The following is a 17782-nucleotide window of genomic DNA, read 5'->3' as shown; positions in this document are numbered from 1 at the left end:
TGTAGTTTGTCTCTTTCCTGCCATTGAAAAAGCTCAGATATCTACAACACAAAAAAACATATTACACCTTCTCACAAAATTACAGTCCCTTGTACAATCCTGTTCCCATCCTCTCTATGTCACCCATATTAGGGACCATTCTTCTCTCCCAGGACCCATTGGTAGAAGGTAACCATCAAGCAGATATCCTGACATGTCCATTTTCACATCACCTGCAAATGAAGCCTTGGTTTTACATACTAATGCTAATCAACTGCACAACTATTACCACATTTCACTTCAAAAGATTCATAACATTGTTCAATCCTATCCTATTTGTGTGCCTTTGCACTGTCGCCCACACTCTTCAGCAGCTAATCCTCATGGCTCACAAGCCAATGAACTATGGCAAATGGATGTAACTCATTTCCAACTCTTTCCTCATCATCCTTATTTACATGTTATTGATACATTTTCTAAAATTCTTTGGGCAATTCCTTAATCCTCCAATTCCCTTTCTGCTGTCTGCTCTACTCTATTGCAATGTTTTAGTGTTATGGGGGTCCCTAATACCATAAAAACTGATAACCCACCAGCTTACACAAGTCACAAATTGCTGCCTTTTGTTCTGATTGGCAGATTTATCATATTACAGGTATACCTTATAACCCACAAGGACAAGTTAGAGTTGAATGAGTTCATCATACACTAAAACTTCAATTATTAAAAAAAAGGGGGGGAGTCCCAAGGAAGTTTCAGCACTCTATTTACTCTTAATTTTTGGAATTTACCCCAAGGCTATATTCAGACAGCAGTAGAAAAACACTTCTCATAATCATAGTAATCCCTTGAAGCATCTATTCCTATTTGGTTCATATCTTTTAATGAATGGCTCCCTGGACTCCTATTAAGGAAAGGCAGAGGATCTGCTCTTATTTCCTCTGATTCCGGTGATGGACCCTCTGAAACACTATGGCTTCCTCTTCAGCTCATCAGGGCCGGAAAACCAATGACCCAGCTGTTAACCACTGCATACGTGATCTATGAGAAAGATGCAGAAATACAAGAGACACAGGAGGTCACTCACAAGATACATGTGCTGTCCCTTCGTAAGAGCAGACCCCGACCATATCAACGTAGGGCTGATCCACCCACATGGGGTCAGATTAAGGCCCTGTCAGCTAAAGGAGAAGCAGTTTTATGATCTACCTGAAGCCCACAGACCCCTGAGAACTTGTTTTTGGCTATAGTTGCTCTTCTGACCTGTACATCAGTGGGTACTGTCTCCTCAAATGATGAGTGAACAAATAACAGGCATGGAGGTGGGAATTGGCTCTTAAGATGTTGCAATTAAAAAACAAAAAAAGGGGGGAATTGTTGAAACACAACCCCAATCCTCGCCAATGTGACTGGGTCCTGTCGAGTCCTATGAGAAAACTCCAGGAAATGGAGGGCAAGCGTCTTCCCAGGCCCATGCCTGGAATAAACATGGGAGGATCCCTGGAGTGTTTTCTTGTCCTCCTTTAGATAGATCTGGTAAGTGTTGAGAATCCTTAACTTGCTCTTGTCATTAAAAGCTAAGAGATATTGTCATTTAAAGCTACACGATAATCATTGTTGTTCACTTGTCTCACTTGATTGCCTACATGTAAATCACATCCCACATGTAGCCCACACCCTGCACATAAATCTATATCCTGTTTATAATCGGATCTCAAGGAAGGTATAAAAGAAGTGATTGTAAGAAATAAAGAAATTTACTGATCATCAGTCGGTAGTCTCCCCACCACATCGGCTTTGATCACCAGGTTCCCCACCTCAGGAAGGTGACACCCCTTCACTCCACTAATCATATAAATATACTGTATATTTAATAAAATTTAATTTAATAAAATACTATACATAAAGAATGTCTATAATCCATCACTTGTTGCCTGCTGCTACCATTAGTTATAGACATAAGAGGGAAGGGATTTCTTTGTTATGTTCATTCCTTTGTTTCATTCCTTCATTTCTAACACCTTGAACAGCGTTGGAAATGAAGGAGTGTTAGAAAAGAAGTGTTAAGCACTGTGCTTAACAAATATTTGTTGAATGATTAAAAAGATGATAGTCTACCTCTCAGGAATTTGCAGTGGTCTCTGTTTAGATTTCAAACCAAATCCATTTTTCTCTTTTTTAAAGGTTTTTTTTTAATATTTTGTTTAGTTTTTTGGTTTTGTTTTGTTTTGTGTGTGTGTGTATGTGTGTGTGTGTGTGTGTTTTTTTTAGATTTTATTTATTTACTTGAAAGAGAGTAAGTGAGAGAGAATGAGTGGAGGGATAGGTCGAAGGAGAGAAAGAAGCCAACTATCTGCTCAACAGAGAGCCGGACATGTGGCTCTGGGGCTTGATCCCAGGACTGTAAGATCATGACCCAAGCTAAAGGCAGATGCTTAACTGAATGAGCCACCCAGGCACCCCCAAATCCATTTTTCTTATTTTGATATTCCAGATTCTCCACAGTCAGACTGTGTCTTATCTATCAGTTTCTTTTCTTCCTCTTACATCAGGGCACTTGGCCATGTGCATCCCTTCACAGCCCTTCTGGGCTGTTGCTTCAACTAATTCATTTAGCAATGTTTCCCTCATCTTAAACTCCTCTCTTTCCTTCCATCTCAGTACTACTCATCCTTGAACTCAAGTCATATCTCCTGCATGAGGGCATTCCTAGGTCCTTCAAATAGAATTGATTCTTTCTTTTCCTGATTTACATGATACTTCACTGCTTTTATAATGCATTCACCACCATACCAAGTGTGACTCATATGTGTCTTGATTGTAAAAGTCTTGACTGCTTATTAAGTCACCAATCATATCATGCATCTTTCTGAGAAACTGACTACAAACTGAGCTAGGTCTTGCTACATTAACTGCTAACATTTCCATTCTGTTTTTTATCAAGGCCTTTCAATATGCAGGGTATTGGAAAAGACAATGGAGAGTATGTGCACAGGATGTGAGACTGATGGGGATAATTTCCTGGTTGTTTATATATGGATGCTGACAAGAAGCTCATCATCTAGTGGGGAGAAAGAAAGGTCCTTACATTGCTAACTAGTGTGCAATTTAGGCTATAATAGAAAAGAAGTGTAAACATGTTATGTTAAAAATATAGTGAGGGTAATGAATGGTGACCTGGAAGAAGAAAGAAATGCTTCCCAGTGGAAGTATAATTTCAGATAACTTTACAGGATAAGCAGGATAAGAATTGGGGAAGAACATGAGGAAAAGCAGTAGACTGAGGGAAACATGTATAAAAGCCTGGACTCTTAAAAGAGCCAGACCAAATTTTTTTAAAATGGATAGTAAACTAAAATGGCTGAAGCTTATTTATACATGATACAAGGAGACACAACAGGTAACATAAAAAGAATAGGAAAAGATATTGGAAATTATACTATTTGGTTCCTTTGCCTTCATTTTCTCTGCTCTGCCTATTCATTAAAACCTTCTCTCTCCAAGGCCACAACAAACTTTATGCCAAAAGTAAAGAATATTTAATCATTTTCCTAACAAAGTGTAGTGTTTGGTACTATTAAAGTCTTCTCTGGATTCTTATGGTAACCCTCTCTGCTTCTGTCCTTGATTGCTGCATCTCAGTGTTTTATACTAGCTCATGTTTCCCTCTTTGCTCTGAATGACGCTTCTTTCTGATTGATCTTTGACCTCCCTCTTCTTTCATTCTAGAGTTTTCCCCATATTATCTCATCTACTCTTGTGTTTTCAACTATGTTTCATGTACTCATGGCTTCACTAGAGAAGATATTTCAAACCATTCTGGTGTACATTTATATTTTTTATTAACATAAAATATATTATTTGCCCAAGGGGTACAGGACTGTAAATCATCAGGCTTACACATTTCAGAACACTCACCATAGCACGTACCCTCTCCAGTGTCCATAACCCAGCCACGCTATCCCTCCCCTCTCTCCTCCCCCCAGCAAACCTCAGTTTGTTTTGTGAGATCAAGAGTTTCTTATGGTTGGGGTGCCTGGGTGGCTCAGTGGGTTAAAGCCTCTGCCTTTGGCTGAGGTCGTGATCCCAGGGTCCTGGGATTGAGCCCCACATTGGGCTCTCTGCTCAGCAGGGAGCCTGCTTCTTCCTCTCTTCTTCCTCTCTGCCTACCTGTGATCTCTGTCTGTCAAATAAATAAATAAAATATTTGAAAAAAATTAGTAGCCTCTTATGGTTTGTGTCCCTCCAGATCCCATCTTGTTTCATTTTTTTTCACTCCCTACCACCCAAGGCCCTCTGCCCTGCCTTCTGAATTCCTCATATCAGAGAGATCATATAATTGTCTTTCTCTGAATGACTTGTTTAGGTTAGCATAATACCCTCTAGATCCATCCAGGTCATTGCAAAAGGCAAGATTTCATTTTTTCTTTTTTAAAGATTTTATTTATTTATTTGACAGAGAGATCACAAGTAGATGGAGAGGCAGGCAGAGAGAGAGAGAGGGAAGCAGGCTCCCTGCTGAGCAGAGAGCCCGATGTGGGACTCGATCCCAGGACCCTGAGATCATGACCTGAGCCGAAGGCAGCAGCTTAACCCACTGAGCCACCCAGGTGCCCAAGATTTCATTTTTTTATGCTGCATAGTATACTATTGTGTGTGTGTGTGTGTGTATGTGTATATATATATCATATCTTTATCCATTTATCTGCTCATGGACTTTTAGGTTCTGTCCATAGTTTGTCTATTGTGTACATTGTGCTATAAACTTTTGGGTGCATGTGCCCCTTCAGATCCCTACATTTGTATCTTTAGGTTAAATACCCAGTAGTGCGGTTACTGGATTGTAGGATAGCTCTATTTCAAACTTTTTAGGAACCTCCATACTCTTCCAGAGTGGCTGCACCAGCTTCATTCCCACCAACAGTGTAGGAGGGTTCCCCTCTCTCCGCATCCTCGCCAGCATCTGTCATTTCCTGACTAGTTAATTTCAGCCATTCTGACTGGTGTGAGGTAGTATCTCATTGTGGTTTTGATTTATATTTCTTGGATGCTGAGTGATGTGGAGCACTTTTTCATATGTCTGTTGGCCATCTGGATGTCTTCTCTGCAGACATGTCTGTTCATGTCCTCTGCACATTTCTTGATTGGATGTTCTTTGGGTGTTGACTTTGATAACTTCTTTATAGATTTTGGATACTAGCCCTTTATCTGATATGTCATTTGCGAATATCTTCTCCCATTGGGTCAGTTGTCCTTTGATTTTGTTGACTGTTTCCTTTGCTGTGCAAAACTTTTGATCTTGATGAAGTCCCAATAGCTCATTTTAGCCCTTGCTTCCTTACCCTTGGTGATGTTCTTAGGAAGAAGTTGCTGCAGCTGAGGTCAAAGAGCTTGCTGCCTGTGTTCTCCTCAAGGATTTTGATGGATTCCTTTCTCACACTGAGGTCCTTCATCCATTTTGAGTCTATTTTCGTGTGTGGTGTAAGGAAATGGCCCAGTTTCATTTTACTGCATGTGGCTATCCAATTTTCCCAAGACCATTTGTTGAAGAGACTTTTTTTTTTGATTGGACATGAATTTTTAAAAAAGAAGCTTAGAAACAGAATTTTATGACCTACATTAAAAAATTACCTTCCAAAGAATTTCATCGAGGTTTGATATTTATTTATTTATCTTTTTTTATAATGTTGTGTTGATCAACATACACTATGTCATTAATTTTTGATGTAGTGTTCCAAGATTCACTCTCCATGTATAACACGAAGTGCTGTATGCAGTACGTGCCTTCCTAAATACCTACCACCAGGCTCACCCTTCCCCCCACACCCCTCCCCTCCAAAACCATCAGTTTCTTTCTCATAGTCCACATGCTCTCCTGTTTTATCTCGTGTTTCATCTCCCCCACTGATTTACCCCACTTCACTCTTCCTTTCCTTCTCCAAATGTCCTCCATGTTATTCCTTATGCTTCACAAGTAAGTGAACACATATGATAATTGACTTTCTCTGCTAGCCTTATTTCTTTTTGCCTTTTTAAAGAGATTTTATTTATTTATTTGACAGACAGAGAGACCGCAAGTAGGCAGAGAGGCAGGCAGACAGAGAGTGAGGAGGAAGCAGGCTCCCTGCTGAGTAGAGAGCCCAATGCAGGACTCGATCCCAGGACCCTGAGATCATGACTTGAACTGAAGGCAGAGGATTAACCTATTGAGCCACACAGGCACCCTGCTTGCCTTATATCATTCAGCATAATCTCCTCTAGTACCATCCAAGTTGATACAAAAGTTGAGTATTCATCCTTTCTGATGGTTGTGTACTATTCCATTGTATAAATGGACTATATCTTCGTTATCCATTGGTCTTTTGAAGGATATCATGGTTCTTTCCACAGGTTGGCGATTGTAGCCATTGCTGCTATGAACATTGGGGTACATATAGCTCTTCTTTTCACTACATCTGTAACTTTGAGGTAAATACCCAGTTGCGCAGTTGCAGGGTCATAGAGTAGCACTATTTTTAATTTCTTAAGGAATCTCCATATTCTTTTCCAAAGTGGCTGCAACAACTTGCCTTATCACCAAAAGTATAAGAGGGTTCCCCTTCCTCCACATTCTCCCCAACACTTGTTGTTTCTTTTCCTGTTAATTTTGGCCTTTCTAACTGTGGTAAGGGTTTCTCAATATAGTTTTATTGTGAATTTCCCTGATGGCAAATGATGATGAACATTTTTTCATGTGTCTGCTAGCCATTTGTATGTCTTCTTTGGAGAAATGTCTGTTCATGACTTCTGCCCATTTCTTGACATGATTATCTGTTTTATGGGTGTTGAGGTTGAGGAGTTCTTTATAGATCTTGCATAAGAACCCTTTATCTGCAATGTAATTTGTGAATATCTTCTCCATTCCGTGGGCTGCCTCTTTGTTTTGTTGACTGTTTCCTTTGCTGTAAAGAAGCTTTTGATCTTGATGAAGCCCCAAAAGTTCATTTTTGCTTTGGTTCCTTTGCCTTTGGAGACATGCCTTAAAAGAAGTTGCTATGGCCAGTGTCAAAGAAGTTACTGCCTATGTTCTCCCCTAGGATTTTGATAGATCCCTGCCTCATGTTGAGGGCTTTCATCCATTTCCAGTTTACCTTTGTGTATGGTGTAAGAGAATGGTCCAGTTTCATTCTTTTATACATAGCTGTCTGATTTTCCCAGCACCATTTATTGAAGAGACTGTCTTTTTTCAACTGTATATTTTTTCCTGCTTTGTTGAAGACTAGTTGACCATAGAGTTGAGGATCCATATCTGGGCTCTCTATTCTATTTTATTGACCTATGTGTCTGTTTTTGTGCCAGTACCATGCTGTCTTGGTGATCACAGCTTTGTAATATAGCTTGAAATCAGGAAACATGATGTCCCCAGCTTTGTTTTTCTTTTTCAACATTTCCTTGGTATCTTGGGTCTTTTCTGGTTCCATACAAATTTTAGGATTGTTTGTTCCAGCACTTTGAATGATGTCAGTGAAATTTTGATCCAGATGGCATTGAAAGTGTAGATTGCTCTGGGCAGAATAGCATTATAACAATGTCTATGCTTCTGATCTGTGAGCATAGAATGCTTTTCCATCTTTTTTCTTTCTTCTTCAATTTCTTTCATGAGTGTTCTGTAGTTCCTTGAGTACAGATCCTTTATATCTTTTGTTAGGATTATTCCAAGGTATCTTATGGTTCTTGGTGGTATAGTAAATGGAATCAATTCTCTATTTTCCCTTTCTATGCTTTCATTGTTAGTGTATAAGAAAGCAACTGATGTCTTATATGTGAATGCTCCACATTCCTATTTTTAAATGCCTACTATATTTCTGATCAGTAATGACAGATAATCTTTTTAGCAAGAGTGAGGGTGCAACCTCCTGACAGCACATGTGAGAAGAATGAGGCACAAACAAGTCAGCTGCAAGAGAAAGGGAGCAGGGGTCAACAGTAAAAAGACGTCACCCAGAACAACTCCTCAGTCTTATATTTATTAGAAACTCTTTAATAACTGAAGAAGATGGATTACACATTGACCATGAGTCTTGTAATACATAAGAAGAAAGGCCAAATATATCTGGTTACAAAGTACATAACCTATAAGCACCCCCCAAAAAAAGGATTATCTGACTAACGGCTGGCATTCTCTGGGAAGGGGGAGATAAAGGAAAAATGAAGCAGTAGGCATTCCACGCTGAGTGGGCCGGGAGTTCCCAGCTGTTCAGCTTCAAGGATATATATCGTCTTCTCCCCCAGAGGACTATTGCCAGTACATATTTTTCTTAAGGCTATATCTAAGCATGCTTGGTTACTAGTATAATTTCTCCTAGGTTATATTTTAAGTAGTACATTGTTCTGAGGGACAGTTACATGAGGGTGTGCTATAGTTTAAGAAGTTGCTACTTTGGAAATTGTCTCTTCTGTTGATATAGTGATACACTATTTCTTTAATAGATAGTTTATCTCTGAGAGGTAGGTTTAGTTGTGTAGTCTGTCCCTGTGATTTTCTTTTGTTTCTGTAAAAACTTGGTTGAGATATAGAAAAACAAAAAATCTGAGATGGAGAAGTGCATGTAAGAAGGTTGATGGAGAATGCTCTGAGTCTCACTAATTATTGATGGAGAGGAAGAACTAAGAACAGTGAGTTGACTATAGTCACAATAAAGACTTTAGCCAATCTGGTGAAGAAGTAAGAATTTGGGATGTCCCTTTGATGTTCCCATGCCCAAGGCAGGGACTTGAAATTTATACTTTTCATGCAACAGTCATTAAATGTAGGTTGCTTCCATTGAAGGAATATGACCTTCATAAGATAATTATCTTCAGATAAGCATACTTCCTGATAAGGGATTCAGTTGAGAACTATCAGCTATTGGCCCGCTCACTGCTGGGGATCTTGGCTCTGGACCATAGATCCATTACTAGCTACTTTTTATACTGTTCATAGCTACTTATTTTTTGTAATAACATCTAGGGATAAGCCCACCACAATCTGAGTCTTTTTCTTGACCTGGAGGATCTTACAAAATGAAGGTTAATGGGACACCTGCAGTTCCCACTGTTAAATCTCGTGACTACACTGACATCCATCTTCTCCCTCCTTTTGACTACCTTCACCATTTTCTAATACCTCTCCTGGTCCAGGTGACTAATATAGTGGGCACATCTGGAATGAGATCACCAGGAAATCTGAGCCTTTCATCACAATGCCCTTTTCAGTCCCAGTGGTTGTATATGTCTTACTGTTGAGCAAGAGAGTACCAACAGATGCCTATGGACCACCTCATTGCCATACATACTTCTTCCGGCTCCCATTGCATAAGAGCTGCCCTATCTCTTTCTGATAACAGTGAATTACCCCTGTAATCCTTATGGATTCCTTTCCTTGGCTGCTGGTTTATTGGGACAAAAATATCTCGAGTGACTGGCTGGCAGCTGTATCTTTCTGTATAATGGAATTCTTGTTGCATTCTCTGACAAGAACATATCCCCTTTGAGTACCAGAACCTCTAGCCCCGTACAGCTCAGGAATGTAGGAACAAGACTGCAAATTCCCCAAGCAGATCACTTGACAAGTCCTGGATTGAGCTGTTCCAACTTCTGAAGGCATGGCACTGTATAATGTTCACCAACTTCAGATGGAGAGTGCACCCTGGAGGGCAGAGTCCTGACATCTTAATTATATCTGTCAAAGGCCATTTTATTAACTCATTAAGCCAGCAGCTTCCAGGAGGTGTGAAATAGAATAGAATCATTGTGCCCAGGACCATACCTCCTTTACCTCAACCTAGATTTCCTGCTCAAGAGCAACATAATGCCCCATTCTACCAGCTTCAGAGAGTACTTCTTCATGAGCCTTGTAGATTGGAAAGATGATCAATATTTGGACTATGTTGAAATCAAAGAAGATGAATTACTGCACCTTTCAGAATGGAGCAGGTTCAAAGCTGCAAAGTGGATGTTGTGTGATGGGGGACTCTGGAATGATCTGTTTTTGGCATGTTAGAACCTGGCAAGAACAGTAGCTGGAATAGCCTTGAAAAGTTGGAGCCTATGCTATCAGGCACATGCATGCCTCTATCTCAGCCACTATAGCACATCATTCATGTGCCAATTGGGCCAGCACTGGGGTGGCAGATGAACAATATTGCATGGCCTCCGCGGGCTATCATTCAGTGTACTTGGTAGTTTAGTAGTTTTTTGATGATAGATGCTCTCTAGTATACATTTACATGTAATATAAAGAAGTCCACACTTCATATTCATTCCAGTACATCCATCTGTATGACCTTTCCTCAGATTTCCTAGTCACTGGCCTCTTAATCTATCGGCCTCTAGGCTATTCACCAACATCCAAGCTGTTATCTCTACTATGCATCTATACATTCTCACTTTGGACCACTTCTTTCTGTACAATGAATATAGATATCAGGGCCTACTTTAATGGAAGATTTCCCCTTATTTTCACCTTTTAAGGTCATTCTGGGTGGATCTAGACTTCAGCAGCAATACATCTTGGCTTGCCTCAACATACCAAGCTGATTAATTAAGAATCAACTTGGCTTTTTGAGGTCAGACATGTGGGAAGAAGGCAAGAGGTCAGTTCAATGGGGGAGGATTATACAGAGGTCTCAGTAACATGTTTGTACAGCCTGTTTTGTTCTCAGACTCTGTTCATGCCAGATCCTTGGATGTACCTCTTTCATCTTCCAATGAATTACTCTCGGCCCACTCAATTTTTTAAAATTAACATATAATTTATTATTTGTTTCAGGGGCATGGTCTGTGATTCATCAGTCTTACACAATTGACAGCACTCACCATAGCACATACCCTCCCCAATGTCCATCACCAGTCACCCCATCCCTCCCACCAACCTATCCTCCAAATATTCTCAGTTTATTTCCTGAGATAAAGTCTTGTATAGTTTGTCTCCCTCTTGGTTTCATCTTGTTTCATTTTTCCCTACCTTGCCCTGTGATCCTCAGTCTTGTTTCTCAAATTCCTCATGTCAGTGAGATCATATGATAATTGTCTTTCTCCAATTGACTTATTTTGCTAGCATAATAGCTTCTAGTTCCATCCACATCCTTAAAAATGGCAAGATTTGGGTTTGTTTGTTTGTTTTTTGATGGCTGCAATATATATATATTTTCATATCTTCTTTATCCATTCATCTGTTGATGGACATCTAGGTTCTTTCCATCGTTTGGCTATTGTGGACCATGCTGCTATAAACATTCAGGTGCACATGCCCCTTTGGATCACTATACTTGTATCTTTGGGGTAAATACCAAGTAGTGCAGTTGCTGGGTCATAGGGTAGTTCTATTTTCAACTTTTTGAGGAACCTCCATACTGTTTTCCAGAGGGGATATACCAGCTTGCATTCCCACTAACAGTGTAGAAGGGTTCCCCTTTCTCAACATCCTTGCCAACACCTGTCCTTTCCTGACTTGCTAATTTTAGTCGTTCTGACTGGTGAGAGGTGGTAGCTCAGTGCAGGTTTTTTTTTGTTTGTTTGTTTTTTCCCACTGTAGTTTTGATTTGTATTTCCCTGATGTGGAGTGAAGTTGAGCATTTTTTTTCATGTGTCTGTTGGCCATTTGGATGTCTTCTTTGCAGAAATGTCTGTTCACCACCACTTTGTTCCTTCCCTACTCAATCTTATACTTACTAGTCTGACTAATTCCAGCTCAAGAAGTCAATTTTGGCCTTTTGTTCACATATTGTCCCAAGATTAGGAGGTCTTCCTCTAGCAGAGTTTATAGCAGAGCAAGAAGTTATTTTTTGAATAGTTTATTCTCCGTAGAAAACAAAGTCTTGTTCTAAAACCAGAAGGGTATGTATTGTGTTTTTCCTATTAGAGTTTTCCATAAATTCTAATCCTGGATATTCTATATCCAATTTATTTCCATAAATTCAAACTCGGATATTTCTTATGTTATGGGCCTTCTTGGTCAGTGTGAACTGGCTGAAGAGCACGTTCTTGTTGTGAAACCCACTCAAAACTTGCATTCTTCTCCCATTGGAGAATCTATCTCTGTATAGTATCTTTTCAACTTTGTAGGACATTGAGAGATGTTTGGAAAGAGATTTAATCAAGTTCTTGAATTGCAATATTACAGTGCTAAGCTATAATTTAAATAATAAGCCATATATCACATTTTTTCTGAAAAAGATTATTATTTAATTATATAATAGTGTTAGTGGGAAGGAAACAGTGTTTTAATATTATTAATACATAAAGTTAAAAATTTTAATACCAATACTTTAGTCTAATTTTTAAAAATTTCTCTTTCATATCTTATAATACATAATAGTTTAGTATAGTGGTACACCTACCTAAATTTGTAGGTAAGAATATATATATATATATTTAGATTATACTGCAAATGATCTTATTAATATGAATGTATATGAGAATCAAAGCCATAGTGACATACCACCTCACACCAGTCAGAATGGCTCAAATTAACAAGTCAGGAAATGACAGATGTTGCTGAGGATGCGGAGAAAGGGGAACCCTCCTACACTGTTGGTGGGAATGTAAGCTGGTGCTGCCACTCTGGAAAAGAGTATGGAGGTGTCTAAAAAGTTTGAAATAGAGCTACCCTACAATCCAGTAATTGCACTACTGGGTATTGACCCTAAAGGTAAAAATGTAGAGATCTGAAGATGCACATGCACCCAAATGTTTATACCACTATGTCCGCAATAGCCAAACTATGGAAAGAACCTAAAAGTCCATGAACAGATGAATGGATAAAGATCTTACTATGCAGCATCAAAAAATGAAATCTTGCCATTTACAATGACCTGGATGGAACTAGAGGGTATTATGCTAAGCAAAACAAGTTAATCAGAGAAAAATTCTGACAATTCTGACAATCAGACAATTCTCATATGATCTCTCCGATATAAGGAATTCGAGAGGCAGGGCAGAGGGCCTTGGGCAGTAGGAAGCAAAAAAAATGAAACAAGATGGGTTCTGGAGGGACACAAACCATAAGAGACTCTTAACCTCACAAAACAAACTGAGGGTTGCTGAGGGGTGAGAAGAAAGGGATGGGGTGGCTGGGTTATGGACATCAGGGAGGGTATGTGCTGTGGGGAGTGTTCTGAAATGTGTAAGCCTGATGATTCACAGACCTGTACCCCTGGAGCAAATAATATATTTTATGTTAATAAAAAAATATAAATGTACACCAGAATGGTTTGAAATATCTTCTCTAATGAAGCCATGAGTACATGAAACATAGTTGAAAACACAAGAGTAGATGAGATAATATGGGGAAAACTCTAGAATGAAAGAAGGGGGAGGTCAAGGATATAATCAGAAAGAAGCATCATTCAGTGAAAAGAGGGAAACATGAGCTAGTATAAAACACTGAGATGCAGCAATCAAGGACAGAAGCAGAGAGGGTTACTGTAAGAATCCAGAGAAGACTTTAATAGTACCAAACACTATACCTGGTTAGGAAAATGATTAAATATTCTTTACTTTTGGCATTTAAAATTGGTTGTGGCCTTGGAGAGAGAAGGTTTTAATGAATATGCAGAGCAGAAACAATAAAGGTGAAGGAACCAAATAGGACAATTTCCAATCTCTTTTCCTATTCTTTTTATGTTACTTGTTGTGTCTCCTTGTGTCATGTATGAATAAACTTCAGCCATTTCAGTTTACTATCCATTTTAAAAAAATTTGGTCTGGCTCTTTTAAGAGTCCAGGCTTTTATACATGTTTCCCTCAGTCTACTGCTTTTCCTCATGTTCTTCCCCAATTCTTATCCTGCTTATCTTGTAAAGTTATCTGAAATTGTACTTCCATTGGGAAGTGTTTCTTTCTTCCTCCAGGTCACCATTCACTTCCCTCACTATATTTTTTAAGATAACATGTTTACATTTCTTTTCTATTACAGCCTAAATCGCACACTAGTTAGCAATGTAAGGGCCTTTCTTTCTCCCCATGAGAGGATGAGCTTCTTGTCAGCATCCATATATAAACAACTAGGAAATTAACCCCATCAGTCTCACATCCTGTGCACATACTCTCCATGGTCTTTTCCAATACCCTGCATATTGAAAGGCCTTGATGAAAGTTAAACAGAATGGTAATAGTAGCAGTTAATGCAGCAGGATCTAGTTAAGTTTGTAGTCAGTTTCTCAGAAAGATGCATGACATGATTGGTGATTTAATATGTAGTCAAGACTTTTATAATCAAGACACATATGAGTCACACTTGATATGGTGGTGAATGCAGTTCTGAAATCAGGAAAAGAAAGAAAGAATCAATTCTATTTGAAGGACCTAGGAATGTCCTCATGGAGGAGATCTGATTTGAGTTCAGAGATGAGTAGTATTGAGATGGAAGGACAGAGATGAGTTTTAGATGAAGGAAACATTGTTAAGTGAGTTAGTTGAAGCAACTGCCCAGAAGGGCCGTGAAGGGATGCACATGGCCAAATGCCCTGATGTAAGAGGAAGAAAGGAAAGTGATAGATAAGACACAGTCTGGCTGTGGAGAATCTGGAACACCCAAATAAGAAAAATGGATTTGGGGGTACCTGGGTGGCTCAGTCAGTTAAGTGTCAGCTTGGGTCATGAGCCTGAGGTCCTGGGATCAAGCCTCAGGACCACTGTCCAGCTCTCTCTCTCCTTCTCCTTCTTCCCATCCCTCCACTCCTTCTCACTCTCTCACTTACTCTCTTTGAAGTAAATAAGTAAAATTAAAAAAAAAAAACTAAAGAAAATTTTACAAAAACCATAAAAAAAAGAAAAATGGATATGGTTTGATATCTAATCAGAGACCGCTACGAATTCCTGAATGGTAGACTATCATTGTTTTAATCATTCAACAAATATTTGTTAAGCACTACAGAGTAGTGCTTCACACTTCTTTTCTAACACTCCTTCATTTCCAACACTGTTCAAGGTGTTAAAAATGAAGGAATGAAATGAAGTAATGAACATAACAGAGAAATCCCTTCCCTCTTATGTCTATAGCTAATGCTAGCAGCAGGCAACAAGTGATGGATTATAGACATTCTTTATATGGTATTTTTATTAAATTAAATTTTGTTAAATATATGGTATATTTATATGATTAGTGGAGTGAAGGGGTGTCACCTTCACGAGGTGGGGATCCTGGTGATCAGAACCAATGTGATGGGGGAGACGACCAACTGATGATCAGTAGATGTCTTTATTTCTCACAATCACTTATTTTAAACCTTCCCTGAGATCCGATTATAAACAGGATATAGATTTATGTGCAGGGTGTGGGCTATATGTGGGATGTGATTTACATGCAGGCAATCAAGTGAGACAAGTGAACAACAATGATTATCGCGTAGCTTTAAATGACAATATCTCTTACCTTTTAACGACAAGAGCAAGTTAAGGATTCTTCATATATACTAGATCTTCCTAAAAGAGGACAAGAAAACATTCTATGGATCCTCCCATGTTTATTCCAGGCGTGGGCCTGGGAGGACGCTTGCCCTCCATTTCCTGGAGTTTTCTCACAGGATTTGACAGGACCCCAGTCACATTGGTGAGGATCTGGGCTGTGTTTCAACAATTCCCCTTTTTTTGTTTTTTTAATTGCAACATCATAAGAGCCAATTCCAAGCTCGATGCCTGTTATTTGTTCACTCATCATTTAGGAGACAGTACCCACTGATGTACAGGTCAGAAGAGCAACTATAGCCAAAAACAAGTTCTCAGGGGTCTGTGGGCTTTAGGTAGATCATAAAACTGCTTCTCCTTTAGCTGACAGGGCCTTAATCTGACCCCATGTGGGTGGATCAGCCCTACGTTGATATGGTCGGGGTCTGCTCTTACGAAGGGATAGCACATGTATCTTGTGAGTGACCTCCTGTGTCTCTTGTATTTCTGCATCTTTCTCATAGATCACAGATGCAGTGGTTATCAGCTGGGTCATTGATTTTCTGGGCCTGATGAGCCGAAGAGAAAGCCATAGTGTTTCGGAAGGGTCCATCATTGGAATCAGAGGAAATAAGAGCAGATCCTCTGCCTTTCCTTAATAGGAGTCCAGGGAGCCATTCATTAAAAGATATGAACAAATAGGAATAGATGCTTCAAGGGATTACTGTGATTGTGAGATGTGTTTTTCTGCTGCTGTCTGAATGTCGCCTTGGGGTAATTTCCAAAAATAAGAGTAAATAAAGAGAGTGCTAAAACATCCTTGTGGGATGTTTTTCTTTTAATAATTGTAGTTTAAGTGTATGATGAGCTCGTTCAACTATACCTTGTCCTTGTGGGTTATAAGGTATACCATAATATGATGAATCTGTCAATGAGAACAAAAGGCAGTAAATTTGTGTCTCGTGTAAACTGGTGCATTACCAGTTTTTATGATAGTAGGGACCCCATAACACTAAAACATTGCAATTGAGTACAGTGGACAGCAGATAGGGAACTGGAAAATTAAGGAATTGCCCAAAGAATTTTGGAAAATGTATCAATAACATGTAAATAAGGTAAACGAGGAAAGAGTTGGAAATGAGTTACATCCATTTGCCATAGTTCATTGGTTTGTAAGCCATGCTGATTGGCTCCTGAAGGGTGTGGGCAACAGTGCAAAGGCACACAAACAGAACAGGATTGAAAAATGTTATATGTCTTTTGAAGAGGAATGTGGTAAGGGTTGTGCAGTCGATTAGCATTAGTATGTAAAACCGAGGGTTCATTTGCAGGTTATGTGAAAATAAGACATGTCAGGATATCTTCTTGATGGTTACCTTCTACCAATAGGTCCTGGGAGAGAAGAATGGGCCTAATATGGGTGACATAGAGAGGATGGGAACAGGATTGTACAAGGGACTGTAGTTTTGTGAGGTGTAATATGGATTTTTGTGTTGTAGATGTCTGAGCTGTTTCAATGGTGGGAAAGAGATCAACTACATAAACAGAATCAGAAACGATGTAAGTGCAGAAGATATATAAATTAACAGAGTAGTAAGAACGAATATTTCTGTTTGTTGTACTGATGCATACTCACTTGAATTGAGAGGTTTAAGCCAGGTCCATGTATACTGCGTTTTTCAGTCGAGGAGCCATCAATATAATACATGGGAGCACCTACAACTGGACTAGTTTCACAGATAGTAGAAATTACAAATGATGACTTTTTAAGGAAATTCCAGAATTTACCCACAGGGTAATGGTTTCCGATGGTTCCAGAATATCTTGCTAAAGCATTAAGGAGATGATCATTCAAGGGAAATAGGGAAGAAAAATGTTTTATAGAAATAGGAAGAATGATAACATGTGGGTCGTATCTCAGTATCTGAAGACATCTGGTTCGGCCAAGGATAATGAGGTTTCAAGAAGGTCAACATATGCAGTTAAATCCTTAGGAGCTCAGTGATTCAAGTAGATGCATTCTAAAGGACAGTCTTGTTGCGCTATCACCCCATTAGGTGAATGGGAAGTAGGGAAAAGAAATAATAGTAATGGTAACACAGGATCATATAGACACAAGGACACTTGATGAAGGCATTCCTCAAGGAACTGAAGTTCCTGTTCAGCCTGCAGCATTAAGCTTTGAAGACTATCAAGGTTAGGGTCTCCCTCAAGAGTGGCAAATAGATTTGTAAGTTGATGTGTAGGAGTACCTGACACTGGGCATAACCAATTAATATCTCCTAATAAATTCTAAAATCATTTAGAGTACTTAAAGTGTCTCAAGGAATGGAAAACTGAGGACTAACAGTGATACGGTCTTTAATACGATCTAAATAGAAGAAGGGTGGAGTAAATT

This window comes from Lutra lutra, chromosome 1 (assembly GCF_902655055.1).
Source record: "Lutra lutra chromosome 1, mLutLut1.2, whole genome shotgun sequence".
Lineage (NCBI taxonomy): Eukaryota > Metazoa > Chordata > Mammalia > Carnivora > Mustelidae > Lutra > Lutra lutra.
Note: the sequence above shows the minus strand (reverse complement) of the source record.